Source organism: Tenebrio molitor, chromosome 1 (assembly GCF_963966145.1).
Source record: "Tenebrio molitor chromosome 1, icTenMoli1.1, whole genome shotgun sequence".
Lineage (NCBI taxonomy): Eukaryota > Metazoa > Arthropoda > Insecta > Coleoptera > Tenebrionidae > Tenebrio > Tenebrio molitor.
The window spans coordinates 19,275,619-19,296,049 of record NC_091046.1 but is presented as its reverse complement, the minus strand read 5'-3'; the positions used below and the strand labels follow the sequence as shown (position 1 = coordinate 19,296,049).

The following is a 20,431-nucleotide window of genomic DNA, read 5'->3' as shown; positions in this document are numbered from 1 at the left end:
TAAGATTTCCTTCCGAGTGTTTCGTTATTAATAATATGTGCCGTTACTCCAAAAAAGTTTGTGTTGTTTTGTGACCAAATATCTACAAATATAATCGTTACCTGACATAATTTTTATGACTTCAATTTTACAGTCCTCAGTATAATTTGAAATTTGCTTAGATAAAGTTTTTCGACATACCGGCTTAAAAGCGCCATTTGATATTTTACAACTCTCGGTTTAACATTTTTGCGGCCAGATGGCGCTGAAACTTGTTACCAGTTGAACCTGAGAGAGTCGGCTATCTATTCTCCTCTTTATCTATGTCCGAACCCTCTAAAAGCACGTGCAACAACCTTTTGTTACCCACCCCACAATGCGCTAGGTAAAGAAGCACAATGCGCGTGGAAGGAAGGCGAAGGCCTAGCGTCTGTCTATATTCAGAAACCTTTTATGACTCTGTAGTTTTCGCGGGCCGGTACACGTATTTGAATTAGTGCCATCTTCAGTCTTTTCTCCCTCCACGGTTAATTGAAATCTCACGAATTGCCAACTGAAATTTATGGTCATAACGATTATATTGAATCATACATGCTTACTTTTACGGCCGTCGTCAAGGCAACGGCTGCGAAATTCAATTTCGCGGCCTGCTCTAGGCACGCGAAGTGCCTCATTTCGCGTACGGTTGCACACAAAATTCTTTATGAAAATCAAGATTTCAACATTCTCAAAATCACTAACCTAACTTTTAAGACTGACATCTGTTAATTGAAATCTCACAAATTGCCAACTGAAATGTTTGGTCAGCGCCTACTCTATTTTTTTTCCGATCTCACGGTATAACTTTCTTGGTCTGCCGCTTCCAGTAAAAACTAGCAAACACCGTTTCGTGAAAAAGTTGCAGCTTTTTTCGGCTGATAGTTTCTACATTTTGTTTTCAAAAAAGAGGTAAGACTGCTGAACCTGTACCATTTATTATACGGTGCGATCAACAATCACTTAGATAAGGGGTGGTTATGACTTTGACAGTGTCAGATTTTTCGTATCTTTGCTAACTCAACTAATAAACCTCATACAACTGTCACTACGAATCAAATTTTCACGCAAAAATGTTTTTACTTCGGAACATAAAAGATTAATCTTACTTTCGTAATGGTGTTTCCAATAACGAGGAATGGACACACAGCGCTGTTGCCTGTTTCGGCAAAAATTTCCAAATTTAAATTGAAATGGGTATATGCAAACAGAAATACTTCCATCCCTGTCGACATATGGCCAAGATTTTAACGCCTTTTTTTTCTAAATTCTAAATTGTTGATCGCACAGTATTAAAACAACTAATAGCTTATTATTAGGGTGTCCAGAAAATTTTGAGCGTTTTTAAGAAAAATAAATAAATATTTATTACTTAAAAAATTAAACAACATTTAAACTAAATATTCGCCGTTATTGTCAACGACTTCCAACCATGTTTGTCCCGAAAGCTCAATTCCACGACGATAGAAGATGGGCTCTTTCGAGTTAAAAAACTCTTGGCAAGCAGTTTCAACCTGGTCGATATCTTCAAACTCCCGTCCTCTTAGGAAGTGTTCCATTGAGCGGAACAAATGATAATCTGATGGGGCAAGGTCTGGACTATAAGGTGGATGGGATAGAACTTCCCTCCCTAATTCATCCAGCTTTGCCTTTGTTAATAGTGCGGTATGCGGTTTTGCGTTATCTTGTAAAAACACTACCTGGTTTCTGTTAACCAATGCAGGATAATTGAGACGCAGAGATTCTTGAACTCGGTCCAATTGTTGACAATAAAGTGCGGCGGTAATGCTACGACCATTTGGAATCATTTCAAAATGAACCATTCCATCTGAATTCCACCAAACACTTAACATAACCTTTTTCCCAAAAGAATTTATTTTTGGTACTGGTAGAGCAGGTTGACCAGGTGTAATTGATTAGCATGATCTGGGTCTTGAAAAAAGATCCATTTTTCGTCGCATGTAATGATTCGCCCATAAAATCGTCCATCAAGGGCATTTTGGCGTAATTGACGACACAGGTCGATACGTCCTTGCTTCTGTTCAGCCGTTAATTCTCTGGGAACTTTCCGGGCCCTTCTGTTCGCTTTTCCAATACGATGAAGATGATTCCAATAGGTGGATTTTGACAACCGGAGTTCTGTTTCCAATCTCCGAACACTAGTCCTTGGATTGCCTTCAATGTTTTGTCGAAAGTCTTCAAGATTATAAGCTAACGGTCGTCCCGAACGATTTTTATCTCTAAGACCTTCCTCCCCACTCCGAAATTTCGCAAACCATCGCCGACAAGTAGACTCTTTTACCGTCCCCGCACCTTCAATTCTGCATATATTTCTTGTGCCTGCTGCCGCTGAATGTCCACATTTAAATTCATATAACATTAAATTACGATTTCGTTCTTTTTCCATGATAAACAATCAATTACCAGAATGTAACCAATTGAAAATTATCTAACTGAGACATGTCAAATTGTTAATGGACAAGTGTACTTCCTATTTTAAAAAACTAAAAAAAAATACCAATTGATTTTACATTTATTTTATATCGAGAAACAGAATACCACAAAAACGCTCAGAACTTTCTGGACACCCTAATATAAAAAACCTCTTACCCGAAGATGTCAACGTTTTGAAATACAAACAGTGTACTCTTCAACAATGAATACCGCGATTTGTTTCTGGGTCTGCCATCGTGTAAATTTTTCCAATTCTTTCTGGTATCGTAATTTTGATTTTGTAGGCAACTTGTAGGCACTTGCCTCTTCCAGGACATCATCAGGAACATACAGTGTGAACATAAAGTTTGGTTATGTGACGTTTTTAAGCAAATCGCTCAGACGTGTCGACTTTATTTTGAAAAGAAAAATGCCATCCTATGACGTGTAATTTGTTTAAATGACATCATTGGTTTTTGCGCAATGACATTATCACGAATTTTTTTAAATGACAACTCCCACTTTTTTCTTCTCTTTCTGACAGACCTTCGTACTACCAATACGATGAATGAAAAAAATTGGTACCTTACATAACATTTTTTTGAGAAAATGACAAATATTACTTGAAAAATTTTAATTAATTTTTAATGAAAAATTATAAATGACCTCAAACAAAAACAAACAAATATCTAAGGTTAACAATAAAATTTAATGCAAATGTTGAAATTGTCCCTCGCCAACCATTTGGCACTCAACGACATTTTGTACACTGCACTCAATAATGTCAGGGCTTATTTGTTCCATTTCAGCGAGAATTCTGTGCCGTAAATCTTCTAAATTGTTCGGTCTATCTTTATCTTTAATACTATAATGCAAATAGGTGTCCGTTTCGTGTCACAATATGGCGGTACTCACGAAACTGTGTTGCTGTGACACGTCCCTTTTGACAGTAAAACTTGTCATTAATTTTATAAGAAAAATATTACAATAATGGATAGTTTAGACGAACTTGATCGACAAAGAGCAGAAAATAGAGAACGACAAAGACGTAGGCGGGAACACAGAAGCCAAGAAGAAAGAGATATCGAAAATGAGCGTAGAATTTTAAAATTGTATTGATTTTAGTGCGTAAGCACGGGCCGTTCCACTGGTTAAAATAAATCTTATATTTAAAAAAAATTCATAAAAAAAATTACACAAAAATTATATTAAATTTTTTACTTAAAATTTCTCATTTTCTCAAAAAAATTGTTATGTAAGGTACCAATTTTTTTCATTCATCGTTTAGGTAGTAGGAAGGTCTATAAAAAAAAGAAAAAAGTGGGGATTGTCATTTAAAAAAATTACTGATGACATCATTGCGCAAAAAGCAATGATATTACATATTTAAAAAAGTTGCACGTCACATGATGGCATTTTTGGAAATAAAATCGACCTGTTCGAGGGATTTTCCTCAAAACGTAACATAAGGCTATTATGAATTTTGTTCCAAACTTTATGTTCACACTGTATTCCTCATCATCCACATCCACAACGTGTAGGTACAGTTACGGCCACGGAATTTCCTCAGTTATTTTACTATCACTTCGAAAAAATTTATGTAACCTAAGCTTTATTGTCATTATGACTGACATTCAAAATTTTTGTGACAGAAATTCTGTCACGCACAATAAAAATTATTGAGAAATTGACATCCATGTCAAAAATTCCAATGTGGGGTTAGAAATATACAGGGTTATTCTAAATGATTGTAGTCGAAGTAGGCCATGCCCATGTTATTACATTTTTGCCGCTTTCATGTGAACTGTCAGTTTTGTCGCTGTCACTGTCATTTATTAGGTGAGAAGTGTGGTGATGAGATTTTTATTTATTTTTGTTAAATTAACGATTGAATCCAGAAATATTGAGTTGTATTGCAATCAATTTTAAAAATATTGAGTTGTTTTGCACCCAATTTAACTCCCGTGTGTACTCACTTATTCACATCATTTTGATGTTTTTTTATGTGGAGCGACAACCATAAATTTTACATTCAGTTTTCACGCCTACTTCGACTACAATAATTTAGAATAACCCTGTATAAAACCTGTTTTACAGCTAATGTCACTTGAATGACAACGACTGACGAAATTCCGTGGCTGTGACTGACCACAATCACTATATTGACGTTACATAACTTTGTCCATTTTGTCTTTTTTTATTTATTTATTTTTTTCTATAGCAACAGATCCCTCTGAACAATGTGATGATTTATTTATTTTATTTAAAATTTTGAATACAAAGTTACCGACTCACTTTCTAAGGAGGTATGTCAGATATCGAACAAAACCAAATACAGCACTCGAGAGCCGAGAGTAAGGCTACTTTCGTTCGCTTTAATTGCATCGTCTACTCTTATATTCTATTCGCTCGTTTACGAGTGCATTCGAGAATCGCAGCCCTGCTGCGCTTCGTGGACGAACACGAAGTTCGCGTGAACGAAAGCTTTACCTCTCGTAGCGTAAATAACTATTGGACACGTTCATTGATTTTCACAGTAAACAGGAGCTTGGTCAAATGTGGTATTTTAGAATTTATATTGTATAAAATCATAAATAATATAGCTGTCATAATCGTTGATAAGATATCCAATATTTGTGATTTTATTATACGAATCTTGTGTTTGGTTAACTTGAATAGGAGCTTAACATAGAATCATTGGTGTTATTCTTATGTTAACGAAAATGATAATTTTATATTCTAATTAATGGAGAATAGGTGTTTATTAACTTGAATTAACTACCTGACTAAGATCTAATTTTTCATTGTCTTAATTTTACACACGTAAAACACCACCATTTTTTATGTTTGCAACTCTGTGATTCTGTAATTGTGTTGCAAGTGCCTCAATATTTTGAAACCGGTTGATTCTTTAGTTTATTGTATACTCCGTCCAGGGAGAGATTGGGAGATTTTAAATTGTAGACTTGAAACCCATCACTACAAAATGGACTAGAATACATTAATTAGAGCATAATTTCAAGGCAAAAAATGTTATTGCTTGAAGGTAAATAAATAAATAATTTACTCTAGGTAGTACTATGGCGAGCATAGAATTTCGGGCAGCAATTTAGGGGAAGGACGGGTAAGATGACATAGTCGGGCAAGTCGACACAGCAGGCATTGTATTAAATCGGTCACTCCATCTGTCGACTGAGAGCTATAAACAGCTTATAAATATCGGTAATAATATACATAACATTGGTTTAAGTTCAAAATCTGCCGCCATTGTCTTTAAATGTGTTCAGCAGAAAAATACGCGCCAACGTCTCAAGGTAAGTACGAACTTTTTAATGCTGTATTATTACTATTTTATAAAGCATGACCTGGTTCTTTGGTAATATACATCTATATATAGTGGGGAAGTGCGTGGTATTTTGTTTCCTAATACATATATTAAGTCGTAGAAAAGTTTGGTGAAAAATAACCTGTAATCGTGTTCAAGCGGGCAAGATAGCATACCGCTATGCCATGCCATTTACCGACACATTAATGCCTGATGGTAGCGGAAGAAGAAAACCGTCTAAGCGAAAGCACAATTTATATAAAGATAACCTAACAGAAAGTCCTTATTTCCAGAGCCTAAGGAAACAAGAAGAAAAAAAAATGCAAAGAAAAAGTAAGCGAAAAATAGTTACAAAACGCATATTATCTTCAAATTCATCCAGTGAAGAGGTTGTCAAAAGTGTAAAAATTGGTCGCATTCAGAGTGTGCAGGACTTTCCCACCGTGCTAAATGTTTTGTTTGTGAATTATGTAAGTGAATGATTGAGTGTTTCATGGGTGTCATCTTGCCCTATGTATGTCGGGCAAGATGGTTTTTGTCAAAATATCTAAAATATATTGTTTTGCAATTCCAAATAAAGTTTTACAGAGTTTCCTTCTTACCATACCAATCTATTTATATTACCCTTACTTGCCGTAAAAGGATTCTGACTTAAACTTAACAGAAACAATTTTGCAACCTCTCCAAGTTTAAATATGGCAACTTGCCCGCTCTTCCCCTACATGTCATTTAAAAAAACCCAATGTAGTCTAAGCTTGATTGTCATAAATGTCATAATAATAATTTTGACGGAACTTCAAAACAAACTGTCACAGTAAAAACAGTGAAAAATAATAATTTATGTATCAAGGGCATTATGAAGATGTTTATGTTCGAGGGCAACCAGTTTAAAAGGTCGAGGGCCGCCAGGCCCCAAGAGTTTTTAAGTTGCCCGAGCATCAGTTTTTGTGCAATGACGTCATCATCATTTTTTTTAAATGACAACCCCCACTTTTTTCTTCTTTTTTTAATAGGCTTTCATACTACAGAGTGATCAACAAGGACTGAAGCTGTTGGCAACAATGACATCCTGATGAAAATTTCAGTGGAGTTGGTAGCATTACATTTTCAGTTGTCAGTTTTGACGGGCAAATTTAAACTTCAAAATCAAGTGTCATTTTTGTATCAATTTATTAATGAAAATGGTTTTTACACTAGAGCAAGACATTTTTATTGGTATGGCGTACTTTCGGACTGGAAATTTTGATGCTGCTAACGGTTGGCAGTATTCCACGGAGCACGGACGATACATTGCACCAATTTCAACAAATGTTCCCCGAGCCAGTTGGTACTTTGGGCGGCGCGGTACCTTATTCGCGTTTAGGCAGCATTGCACGAGATGGGTGCAACGTTACCTACAAACAGGTGATGTGAAAAAGGCCAAACCTACTGGTAGAACATCTACACTTACAGAAGATGTAGTTGAGAATGTTCGAGGTAGAATGGAACAAAACCCTCGAAAGTCAGTGCGAAAGCTTTCACTCCAAACAAGCGTGATTCTTATGTAAAACACACGCATCCAAAGTTCTTTGTTGGGTACGTTTAATGCAGGGCCTAATAATCCTTACCATTAAAAATCCCGTCATTCCTTTTCCTTACTTTACCGGCTTGTCATATGGAAGTTGCCTAACCATTTTAAAGAAGAAATTAAAGTTCCACCCTTACAAATTTTCCCGGATCTAATCCAGCTCGAAAATAATAACGCATAAAACATGTTTCTGTTTCTCAGGGGGGGCATGCGTGCACGGCCTGTCGCTTTTATGAATATCGAAACAGTGGGCCATTATTAAGTACCGCTAATTACATTTTATACTGTTTTTGGTCGTTTTGTACGTATCGTGTTTTAAAACTACCAACTCGTAACATAACCTAAATTTTTCGACATTCACAACTTGCAGCGGGTGCCAACACTGACGCACAAAAAAATTTCATAATTTGGGAATATTTAGCTGTCATTTGCTGCCAACAGCTTCAGTCCTTGTTGATCACGCTGTAGCTAACCGATTAATGAAAAAAATTGATACTTTACATAACAATTAAAAAAAAAAAGACAAATTTTACTTAATAGTATGTGGTTTATTTAACGAGTTTCACTCGCGTTTTAAAGGCCCACGAGTGCCAAAAAAGGCAAAATTTACACACGAACGAGTTGAATACAACGTTTTTTTGTTCGACGAGCCCCTTAAAGGCTCCAAAATCGCTTAAAATTAACTTGACGTTTCGTTTTGACAAGTTGTGACATTTATCAAAATCCGTTCACAAATTCTGACAGTGTTAATAAAAAAAAAAATTAATTTAATTTTTATTGTAAAAATTTTAATTGACCTTAAACAAAAACAAACAAACATCTACGGTTAACAATAAAATTTAATGTAAATGTTGAAATTGCCTTCCGCCAACCATTTAGCACTCACCGACATTTTGTACACTGCGCTCAATGGGTGTTGGTCAGTAGCGCGCCGCGGTCAGTTTACCCTTTGCTAGAAGTTTGACGGCCCCAAAAGGTACAGGACACTTGCGCGCAGATGAGGGATTAAGATAATAAAATACAGCTATACAGTTAAACAGGTAGGACTACTTATTGCCCTTTGCACTGCACATGTTTCTTTTCATTTTGCTATTCTTAGTAAAATCTGTAGGTAAAGTCGGGTTGTTTTGTGGAATTCTGAAATTTGAGAAAATCTTCAGGGGGTGGATAAATACAATAAATAAAATTCGAAATATGTATAGGAAGCGTTACATATATGTAACCAATTTAATTAAGTTCTACATGTAAGAATAATGGTATCTACCGATTTGATTTTGTAAAAAGTGTTTGTTACCAATATAGCAAGAAATTATATAAATATTTCCCCTAACATTTCAGTGTTTTATATAAATCTGTTACCTAGGTGCGATTCGCAGGTAAACTGACCGCCGCGGGCTACTGACCAAAAGCCTATTACTACTTGGCGCGCAACTGTCCTGTAGGATTAAGCCCACCCGTAGGTTTTTCTGACCGCGGCGCGCAAGTGACCCATGCCCCGCTCAATAATGTGAGGGCTTATTTGTTCCATTTCAGCCCGAATTCTCTGCCGCAAATCTGCTAAATTGTTTGGGTTATTAAAATAAACCTTCGATTTTAACTAAACCCATAGAAAAGAAATTTTTACCATAAAAATTAAATTAAATTTTTTAAATAAAAATTGTCATTTTCTCAAAAAAATTGTTTTTAGAATTTGCGTTTATAATACGTCTATAAACGTCAGTCAGTAGGAGTCGTTTATGGCTTTATAAAAGTACACTGTACTTTAATGAAATGTTTATCAATATTTCAGTGTATTACACCAAAAAACTTCCAAATCAAATTCTACTTTTTAACATCTGTTGCAGATGTACATAGTTGCATCCGTTACCTTGAATTACCAATTAATACGAAATTCCCTAGAATTTGATGATTTTTTTTAATTTAAAAATTAAGACAAGGGTGCAAATTATAAAAAATAACATAACAAACTGGATTTATAGGGGTATTGGCGTACTCGTCCCATAGAAAACTCCCCTACGGGTCGTTTTCTACACCTGGGACTCGTGCGCCAAATCAACCGTTATAAAACTCGTTCTTTAATATACTATAATTGTAATTTTTTTCACTCATCGTTTAAGTAGTACGAAGGTCTATCAAAAAGAGAAGAAAAAAATGGGGGTCGTCAGTTAAAAAAATTGTTGATGTCATAATTATTAGGAGATGAAAAGCTGTCAACATAAGTTGACCTCTTCGAGGATTTTTCTCAGAAATTAGTGCTTACAGTTTTATCGAATTTATTCCGAACTTTACGAATGCACTGTATAAATAACGTAATAAATTTGTTTTATTTTCTTAGGAATCATTTCCATGGGATAGAATGTATACAGGTGTCCCAAAATTGGCGTACTAACTACTTACTACGTTATCGAGGATGTTTAAATGTACACTTCTATTCAGAAAAAAAGCGTACAAGTAGTGAGCACAGTTTTGGCTAGATTTCCATATCGTAAACCTATCTTTTAATTGTTGTTACTTAGAAACCTGCAACAAAACCCGTGATGATAGCTGGATTTGATCGATGTATTTATTCTTCAGAGATTTTATAAATGTTTTGCCTTATTTATTAGGCAAGTATTACCAATTACTACAAACACAATTCAAACTTTTATTCACAAATTTATGGAAAAAGGCAACTCTCAACAATCTAACAACAATTTAAAAATTTATAAAAAACAGTGTTCACACATTTGACATACATACAAAATGTCAGTAATACGTTTTCTTGGAAACGATAAATTAATTTTATCCCCTTTACAGTAGCTCTCAATACGTGTATGCCTTTTTTTTAATAGAAGTGTACATCAAAAAAAAATATGGAAAAAAACTTTTAGACAAAAAAAATCTATTATTGTTATTATTATTAACGGTAATACAATGTAAACAATGATATATTCTTACATCATTACCTTGCAATGTTACCGTAGTGGATTTAAAATAATTTTTTCGATTTCCAAAGCTTCTAAATTCTCTATTATGCAGGATTAGATATTGGTAGTGAGTGGTCTTGTACCTTGTGATAATATGTACGATTAGAGGTAGCTGTCATGACAATTTAATACATATATTTCGAAATAATTGACCCGTTAAGTGCCACTTTCAAAGACCTCCAAATTAGCAAATAAGTCCAATAGAATTTTTTTAACATTTTTCTGACGTTTACGGTAATCTCTTCTACACCGTAGTGCACCGTTAGTACGCCATTTTTGGGACACTCTGTATGTATAAATATGGATGTACAGACTGGCTACGAAAATTGGATTCACTTTTCCACATTTGCCCAATTTCAGTTATTACTATCAAAGTAGGTACGTACGTGTATTCTGAACAGATAAAAGTCTGCTCCTCGTATATGCATTTACGGTACAGACTTACTACATTTACGAGTACTATCTTTTGTTGGTTTCTTACTAATTTAAGTTTTATTTTAGTTATTAGTGAATATATTATCAAATACATTTAGAGTCTGTTATACAAAAAACTGTTACAAGCATGGCAGAACATATTAAATACAACATATTTTAAAGATAAGTTTGTACAGTACTCTTATTGAAAACATTTTTTAATTCTACGGTTGGTGTTATCTTACCTTAATATTTGCTTAGGATATATATGAGTAAACATTTTAAACTGGTATTTGCTTTACCAGGCAATCACAGATATTTACTTACATATGTTCCTTGATTTTGACATGTATAAAAGTGTGTTATCTTTTAAGACTATCACTGATTCTTTATGAATTTGAAATATGTCTACAAATCAAATGTCAATATACGATAACACTATGGGACTATGGGGATGCTTTTTTATCTGAAGGTTTAACGATAATAAAGAAGCTGTTCAAACACATACGGTATAGTAGAATCAAAATTTTTGCAAAAACTTACCTTTACGTGAAATTACTATTCGACATTCATATATGTGATTGAATGAAACTTATTATATTTATAATATTTAATAAATGATAAGTTATCATTTACCATTCACGTATACTGATTCATTACTGTAAATCTTCAAAAAATTGTTAATACAAATATCTTTAAGATAAATTAAGACTACGCGCCACTACTGAATATACAGGGTGTTAAGGAATGATCTCCCAAGAATTTAAGGGTGAGTTTATCCGGGAAAATGTAATCGAACACATTTATACCATTTTTGGATAAATTAAACCGTTTTCAGAAAATAAAATTGTTCCCTGCTGTTTTGAGACTGCTAAAATATTGCTTTGTGCACGAAAAAATCTTATATGTTTCGATTTAAAAATGATTGTTTGATAACGATTCGAAATTTACTACTGTCAAAGTCTGCACTTTAACTTGATGTATGTTTTATCCGTCGCCTGCGAAGATTACACTCGTTTACAATGCCCGAATATTCTATCGAGCAGTATGCAGATATGTATTTTGTGTATGGGGAATGTAGCGGAAATGCCAATGCTGCTGTCCGAAGGTATACTAATGGTCGTGTACTGGGTGCCCCAAAATTCACGAAACAACTCATTGGGGCAGTGTCAATTTATGTTAGAAAATAACGAGAAAAATTCTATACCTTTGAGATTTGAAGATGTGGAGGCTCAAAAGGTGCAGCTTTGATCTCGTTTAATTAAAAAAAAAAAAGAATTTGACAAATTTGTCTTTTACTAGCCAGTGGCATAAAAATTCTGAATGATTGTGATCAGGTGTGCAATTATTCACTTCATTATTTCGAGCATTTCCAAGAAGTGATTTTATGTCGGTTTTACTGACCTCACTTGACCTGATCTGATATTTTAATGAATACTTAACAACGTACTTTTGTGGCACCCAGTATATTGGGTGATTCAAAATGATTATGGATAAGTTTGGCAACTATGTAGGAAATGTATGTGACAAATTCTTCAGATGTATAATATCGTTTTCATCATAATTTCATTTGTTGTGATAAATGATAATTTGAAGACTTCGACTTTATATTGTTTCTCTATTCTCCTGGTAGCGCTTCCGTTTTTTTTTTCTCTTTTTGCCCATTAACCTTCCCATTCGTACTCTTTCGGTAGCGACTTTCCCCTTTGTGCTTATTTTCCAGTTTCCGTTTTCTTTGTCCATCTACCTTTCTATTCATCTTTTTTCGCCGGTTCGTCTTCTCTTCTTCTCTCCTTCTAAAAATTTGTCTTCAGTTTCTCCTCTCTCTCATCCCATATAAACCTTTCCCCGTTTATCTGTATCTTCCTGTATCCTATTTCACCCTTTTTCCTCTATCCCTCACTTCTCTAGCCACCTCTCTTAACTTCTTTTATGTTTTTCTTTCTTCGTTTGTCAAATCGTCATCTATATACATCCTCTCACCTTTTCTTTCATTCAACTTACTCTTATATAGCATAATATTCTTCTTCTGCTCCCAACTTTCTATTTTTGCCAGCATCATCTTGCGAGTATCCTTATTTATTTTAAATGGTTCATTTACGTTCACTTTCACCAATATCTTCCTTTCTAACCATTCTTCCACCTCCTATGTATGTTCCCCCTATTCCGGTTATTATAACATTATTCTTCCTCTCCTTCTTTTCTCTTTGTGCCATCTTTTCCTCTATCATTTTCATCCTCTTCATCCAATCTGCGTCCTCCGCCTGCCATTTTTCTTCTCTTCCTCTCATCTCCTCTCTCATTGCCGCTAATTCTTTCCTTAGCTCCCTCTTCTCCTCTCTCACTGCCGCTAATTCCTTTCTTAGTATCTATATATTTTGTTCTCCTCTTATTCCCGCCGTATCCTCTCTTATCTCTCTAATCATGGTTTTCATCTCATTATCCATTTTCTTGCTTTTATTTCCTTCTTCCCTTCTACTTGGGGATCTGCCCATGCTGGAACTCTTTCTGAATTTCGAGTGTCTTTAACATTACAAATTTGAAATGCGATTCGATGCATAGGGGGATGTAATTTAGTATAGATGTCACATCATAACTCCGTACCCGGCCGCCCTCAATCACGGTCACTTCAAAATTTTAAATGACACCTTATATTTTTAATGGTTGATTATGAAAGAAGACATCTTTTTTTGAACGTTTGTATAAAGAAAAGTGGTTTACTTTAGCTACTTGTGGAATTTTCGCATTTTTTCTTGCCAGACACCCTTAGGGCCTCCTCCTACATCGTTTTCCACGACTCAAACCTTGTGCAAATGCCCTTGTGCCCTGAAAGGGCAACAAATGATAATAATATATGCGATTTCGAACAATTGTTATAAAGAGAAGTTAATCAATTTGGTGAGTGCTGTTATCGGTAAAAACTAAAAAGTAATGTAACTATGTCTGTTACATCCTGTATAAAATCAACAAGAATTGCGTTTTATAGGTAGTTTTTGTAATAGTAGTCAAACAATTTCGTGTTGTTAAAAATATTTTACATGATATACGAAGAAATCATTTTTATTGTATTGCAGATACCGCTGAAATGTGTGTAGCGTAACAGATAATGTTTCTAGTCGAATGATCTCTCTCAATCACCACACCTCATTACCCTTTCATTTACCCTTTCATCGACTCACCCTCTGTCAACGACATATGTAATCCAAAGCAGCTGATGGCTACGCCATGTGAGCGACCACAGTGGTTCTTAACGTTTTCACGCCTTTCGGCTTAAAACTGCAGACACATACAGGGTGAAATCGATATACACAGTGAGTGGCAAAAGTATGGAATAAATTCATTAAAAATTAAACAATATTTTTTTCAAAAAAACTTATGGTCCGGTCAATTTTAGTTTATAAAAATACATATTTTAATACAAAATAAAATTCCAAGCAGTCAATTGTTTTCGAGTTATGACGTCATCGATAGTTTTTTTAAATGGAATTTAAAATGGATTCTGATAGCCCTTTTAATTGTTTAAATGACAGTATAAAAATTTTGTTATCTTACATAAGGAGATTTTTGAGAAAAAAAAAAAGTTGGAAAAAATATTTTTTTTTGTTCGACACTGTCAGAATTTGAAAATTTTCTCCTATGTGAACGGATTTTGATAAATGTAACAACTTGTCAAAACGAAAAGTCAAACTAATTTAAAAAGAAAAAAAATTATTAGATCACTCATATTTGACAAATGCAATTACATATTACAATGACAGGTTTAGTGGATTTTAATTTTTTTCACTAAATGTTGTTGAAGCAATGTTGGCAGACTGTGGTAAGCCATTCCATAGCACACTGTCTCTGGTCAGAGTCATGGCCTGGTAAATGAAGATCGCCTTGGCCTTACCGAGTTTCGTGAATGACTCCCTTAGAAAGTAACTTTTTATTCAAAATTTTAAATATAAAAATTCGGAGGGATCTGCTATGGAAAAAAATAAAATACAAAATAAACCAAGTTCTTTAACGTCAATAAAATGATTGTGTAGACGTTGTGGAAATGAAAGATGGAGAATTATAATATTCCTGATGATGTCCTGGAAGAGGCAAGTGCTGCGAAAGTGCGAAGTACCAAATGTTGCATACAAAATCAAAATTACAATACCAGAAATAATTGGAAAATTTTACACAATGGTAAACCGAGAAACTCCAAGTAAGAGGTTTTTTAATAAGCTATTAGTTGTTTTAATATAATAAATGGTACAAGTTCAGTAGTCTTACCTCCTTTTTGAAAACAAAATGTAGAAACCATGAACCGAAAAAAGCTGCAACTTTTTCAAGAAACGATGTTTGCAAATTTTTACTGGAAGCGGCGCACCAAGAGTAGATCTTTCAGAAAGTTGTACCTACTAATGATGGGCATATTCGATGGCTGGCATTGTGATGCTGATGAAATATGTAAAATGATGAATTGTTAATTATTGGTTATTATTTTCAATATACATTTTTTTTTTCATAAAATCGAATTTCAATTATGGGTGAGTGAAATACAGTGAACGAAATTCAGTAAACTGGTAACTATGGATACAGATTCACTTTTTAGGGAGGTATCGAACAATAGTTATTACTTATTTGTATCACAAGGCTAGAAATATCGGGCCTTCAAATAAATATATATTCAGAGTAGGCGTAGGCGACATTCTAATTCTGTTAACAGTGTAAAGTAATTTTTATAGGTAACCAATTATTCTCCGGAGTTACACAGGTTACATAGTAAGCTTTTTCCCAATTTCATATTGTCATATTTCTTGGAGGGGGAATAGGGAGAATGCACTACAAAAAATAAAAATATTTTCTAACCTAATTTTATTTCGTTAAAATGTCAGACGTTTCTTGTGTCATTTTCTACGCTGGAAAAATGTTGCAAACAATTGAATTTCTATAGGTTGCTATAATATAAATTTATTTGAAGGCCTGTTAGTTATTTTTGATTCTAGATTGCGAAATGCTACTTTTGCATTCGAGAATGAGAACATTGGAGAATGCAAGAGAATTTCGCAATCGAATATAAAACAACGTTTTTTCGAAAACTGCACAGTTCCACATTAGCGGAAACTCAAAGAAAATTGTGTCTACAATTATCTTGATGTTTTATTAAATCTGGTATGCTCTGACCAACTATTATGACAGCAGCTGTCAAACAAACGTAATAATTCTAATTTTGTAAGGTTTGCCTACAATTTTGTGAGAATTACTGGTGTTTAATAAAGAAAGAAGAAAAAACAAAAATGAGTTCCGAAAGTGATGAAAATGATCTGTCTATGAATGTATTAGAAGCGGCACGAAGTGAAGTTTGTAGTCTTCTAGACAATATGAATCTGCTTCAAGCGGTATCAATTTCAAGAATTCCGATTGTACTAAGTATTACAAGTTTAAAATTGTGACCTCTTCTTTAATTAAAAAGGTGCTGAACATAATAGTATATTATGATACAAGTTTATAAGGAAACCTTTAACGTCGCAAGTGCTTTAAAGGCCCTTATAAACGTGTATCATACGCACTACAATCTGAAAATTATAACAAAAAAAATAAATTGAAATACCTTTTCCGAAGTAATCTGTGTCATTAATCGTTGATATAGAAATGGTAAATTGTTGTTGTTTCGTTGCTATTATAAATTGTGTATAAATGTCTATTTACCATTGTTCAAAATATAGGTGAATTTGTTGTTACCTAAGCGACCTTAAAGCTTTAGTGTTTTTTCGCATTTTAGTGTCAAAAACAGGGATTCTGATTCAGGTATAATAAAAAAGTCTTTTTTGTTCTAGATTGTAAAAGACTTTTACATTCAGTGAACAAAAAACAGTCACTTTGACAACCTATTTAGGTCATGTATAATTGTCCACTTACTCTAAGGTTATATTGGGGCCGTAAAAGTAGTTACCTCCTAATAAGCTGCCCCTTTGTGTGGGTTTCAGAAGCCACGCGCCCCTGCATACACTTTCATGCTGCGTAATGTATTACATTTTTTCTGAAATCGCTTTTTAAAAATTTAAAAATAAAATTCTATCGCATCAAGTCGGACACAGTCACCTAGGTAACGATTATAACTATTATAGTAAAATGCCTCGGCAGGCAATAATCGCAAAACTGACTAGGCTTGAAAAGTGACACTTTCCAGATACAACTGCGTCTTGAAATGATCCACTTTCTTGACGATTTCAGGAAAAATGATTATTCATCATATGGTGCTAGTTATTATTAACAGAATAATAACAATACAGGGTCTATCAGAACTGGCGGACCAAAATAATACGGTGAATTCATCATCTTCTGGGCATAATAGGAAAAATGTTTAAAAAAATCTATCTTAAATAGTGATTAGGAAAGAAGCAATTTAAACTGACCAATCCTGTTGTTGATGTTAAGTTACCTATAAATAAGTTTTCCTGCTTTATTTGTAACTATGTAATGTAATTTTATATCTACACGTGATTGGTCAATTAAAAACGTTCTTATTTTAAAATCCAATGAGGATGGATTTTTTAAAATATTTTTCCAATTATTCCCCGAAGATGATGATTTCACCGTATTATTTTGGTCTGCCAGTTCTCAGAGACCCTGTATAATATGCAATCATGTGAATTAGCCAGTAAGCGTACATATCAGATCCTGTGCAAGTGTGCACGTCTTCAAAAATGTATGTTGTAAAATTCTGTGAAGGATATGAAGTGATGACCCGTGACCCTTGGTGCTGATAACACAATTCTATCTCGGTGAGTGGCTTATTATCAAGAAAATTGTGTTTGGCTTCTCTAAAAGTTTGTAAACACAAATTGCCATTCGCTTTGTTAGTACAAATATGGAAATGTACTTACTGTTTTATTGGAAAAATAAAATTTTAATAATAATATTTTCTAGGAAATACGAAATTTCAAGATCAACCTGAATTGTTTTTTCTATGCTTTCAAGTAGGTACAGTTGCGGCCGTTGAAAACTCAGACACTTTGACAACGCCAAACTTTTAACTTTGTAAATGGTATTGAAAGTGACGTTTCTCAAAATGTCACTCAAACATTATCCACATTAATTTCTCTCGCAATGGCTCTTATACTCACACCGTCCCTCAGTCAAACACATATTTGCAAATCAGATAATTGCGGCATTTCAAAAGTTACACGCGATTCTGACCTAATATGTCAAAATACTGACACTGACTTTATAATCCTTGATAAAAATCCTGTTTACGCTAATCAAATTTCGGAATTTATACAGAGTGTTTAAATCTTTCCTGTCTGAGATTTCAACGGCGGCAACTGTACCAGTCGTTGAAAAAATTCCTTTATAGTAATAGTGTTTCTTATGTTCAAAGCAATATACAGTATGGAAACTTTAACTGGAATAAAATTCATAACTTGGACATTGGTGATTTTTGTGAAAAATCCCGAAATAGATGGATTTTTGTTTTTCCTTGCCCGGGATTCCCCGGGTAATTCCCAGATTGTAACGTACTCGTACGTGCTTATGCGTATCTCATCACGTTCAAACTCGAATGCCTCTCCTCGGTTTTCTCCAGGTTGGTGAAAAACATTTGTGATTTAAACTGAGGTTAAGATTGATGTTCTTATCAAAGTGACTTAATTAAATGACAACAAAAAAAATCTACTATGATTGTTTTTGACCCATTTTTTCATAAAATTCATTGGCTCCCAAAGTTTTTTTTGAAAAACTTTTAGTTCCTTTCTCTAGAAAAATATCAACATTTGTATACAGCCTGTGCATTCTCAAACTCGAACATAGGCAATTAACATTGTAGTGAACGTTTTTGCTGATTCCTGCTCGCCAATTGAACTTACAGGTAAGGTAGTGGTATCAATAGAAAGATAAAATTATTGCGCTTGAAATGATACTAATAATAAGATTAAAGGTGCTATTTTTATTTTAAAATACTAATTTAAAACTTGGCGATTTTTAAATATGACATGCCATGATTTTCAAATTTAGTAATTTGTTGGGTTAAGTCAGAGAATTTCGGTAAATTGCTGTCAAAATTATTTAAGGAAAAATGAATAGTTACTCCATACAGATTAAGACAAATTTCTCTTGAAGTAAGTTTATGTAAATCGCGGATACTGAATATCCTCAGGAAGTACAAATATCATCCCTACAAGACACAGTGCCATCAACAGATTTTTGCTGTTGATGAAGAAACTAAGAGTGAAACCTGTTATGAAATACAGGAACGTGTTAATGATCGTCGCTTTCTGTCGACAATTTGTTTCACATACGAATCTACTTTTACATTAAATAACGAACCAAATGTTCAAAACACGCGATATTGGGCTCAAGAAAACGCTCGAGTAAATATTCCTACTAGAACTCAGTATCCTCAAAAAATTCATATCTGGGCTGGGATTTTTAATAACATTTTTAATAAAGGGAAATTTAAATTCAGCAAATTATTTAGATTTATTATTTACTAAGGTAGGAACTGCATTGTAATTTTTTCAAAGAATTTATAATAAAAACTCCTTAAACTGAAGTTAATTACTTTAACATTATAATTTAATTCTTTAATTTTATTGATGTATCGAAATAATGGCATAATATCTATATGACTGAATGCACAGTGTTAATTGCCTATGTTCGACTTTGAGAGTGGACCTGGACACCCGGTATAACAGGAAACAGGTTCAAATATCTGCACAACCTTCAAAGTCAGCCTGTATGTACTATCGGATAGCAAAAAAAACTGGTACAGTATGTTACTATAGACACTTCCAAAAGTCATTCCAACTCATTCAGTTTGGAACTGTCTACAGGAACATACTGTACCAGTTTTTTTTTGCTATCCGATAGTACACTTGCTTTCAAAACTTTCGCGTACACATTCAAAATCAAGTAACAACGATTTTGCAAAATTTAAGCAGTGTAAACGGTTGATTTTGAGATTAGGTTAAAGATGACATTGACGGCAATTAATAAAATTCTGATCGGCCTTCTACTCACGTTCCCTTCTTTTTTCCACTTCTTCTTTACTTATTACTTGTAGAAGAGTGTTTTTATTTAGCCCATTATGTGTAGCAACCATTTTTATGGACCAGTCCTCTTCTAATTTGGAAAGCATCAAAACTTTGTCTTATTCTGTCAGTCGAGGCATTTTGACTTTTCAAAAGTTTAAATGTCAGAGTTGATTAATTACAACCCTAATTTAATACATCGAAAAATAGGTGTACGCGAAAATGGGAACATGGGTTAAATGGGGCATCATTAATAGTTATTTATGTATTAAGGGCATAATCAGGAGATTATGGTACTAGGGAATGTTTAAAGCCCGAGGAACGACAATTATGCCCATGGTACAGTCGATGGACAAATAAAACTGGGACAAAAATGACAATCACGTAAGTCAAAATTTACAAATTTGCATCGTTTAATTACGGCTTTATCACAAATAGGTTGACTTTGGTTTGATTTACATAGATTAAATTTTAAGTTTCCCAGATTTATTTGTCCACCGACCGTACACTTCTATTAAAAAAAAAAAGCGTACAAGTGAGCACAATTTTGGCTTAGATTGCCATATCGTCAACCTATCTTTTAATTGTTGTTACTTAGAAACCTGTATCAAAACTCATAATGATATCTGGATTTGATCGATGTATTCTTCAGAGATTTTAATGTGTATAAATGTTTTGCCTTATTTATTAGGGAAGTATTGCCAATTACTAC

The 20,431-nt window shown here is 33.9% G+C and overlaps 1 long non-coding RNA gene across 1 annotated transcript; it reads right to left on the bottom strand.

Moving 5' to 3' along the window:
• Positions 1-6,919: 6,919 nt before the first annotated feature.
• On the bottom strand, positions 6,920-7,801 carry LOC138139224 (uncharacterized). Its single transcript, XR_011162241.1, has 2 exons — positions 7,224-7,801; positions 6,920-7,167 (listed from the first exon to the last, which is right to left on the bottom strand). It is a non-coding gene; the product is annotated as an uncharacterized lncRNA (long non-coding RNA).
• Positions 7,802-20,431: the final 12,630 nt, after the last annotated feature.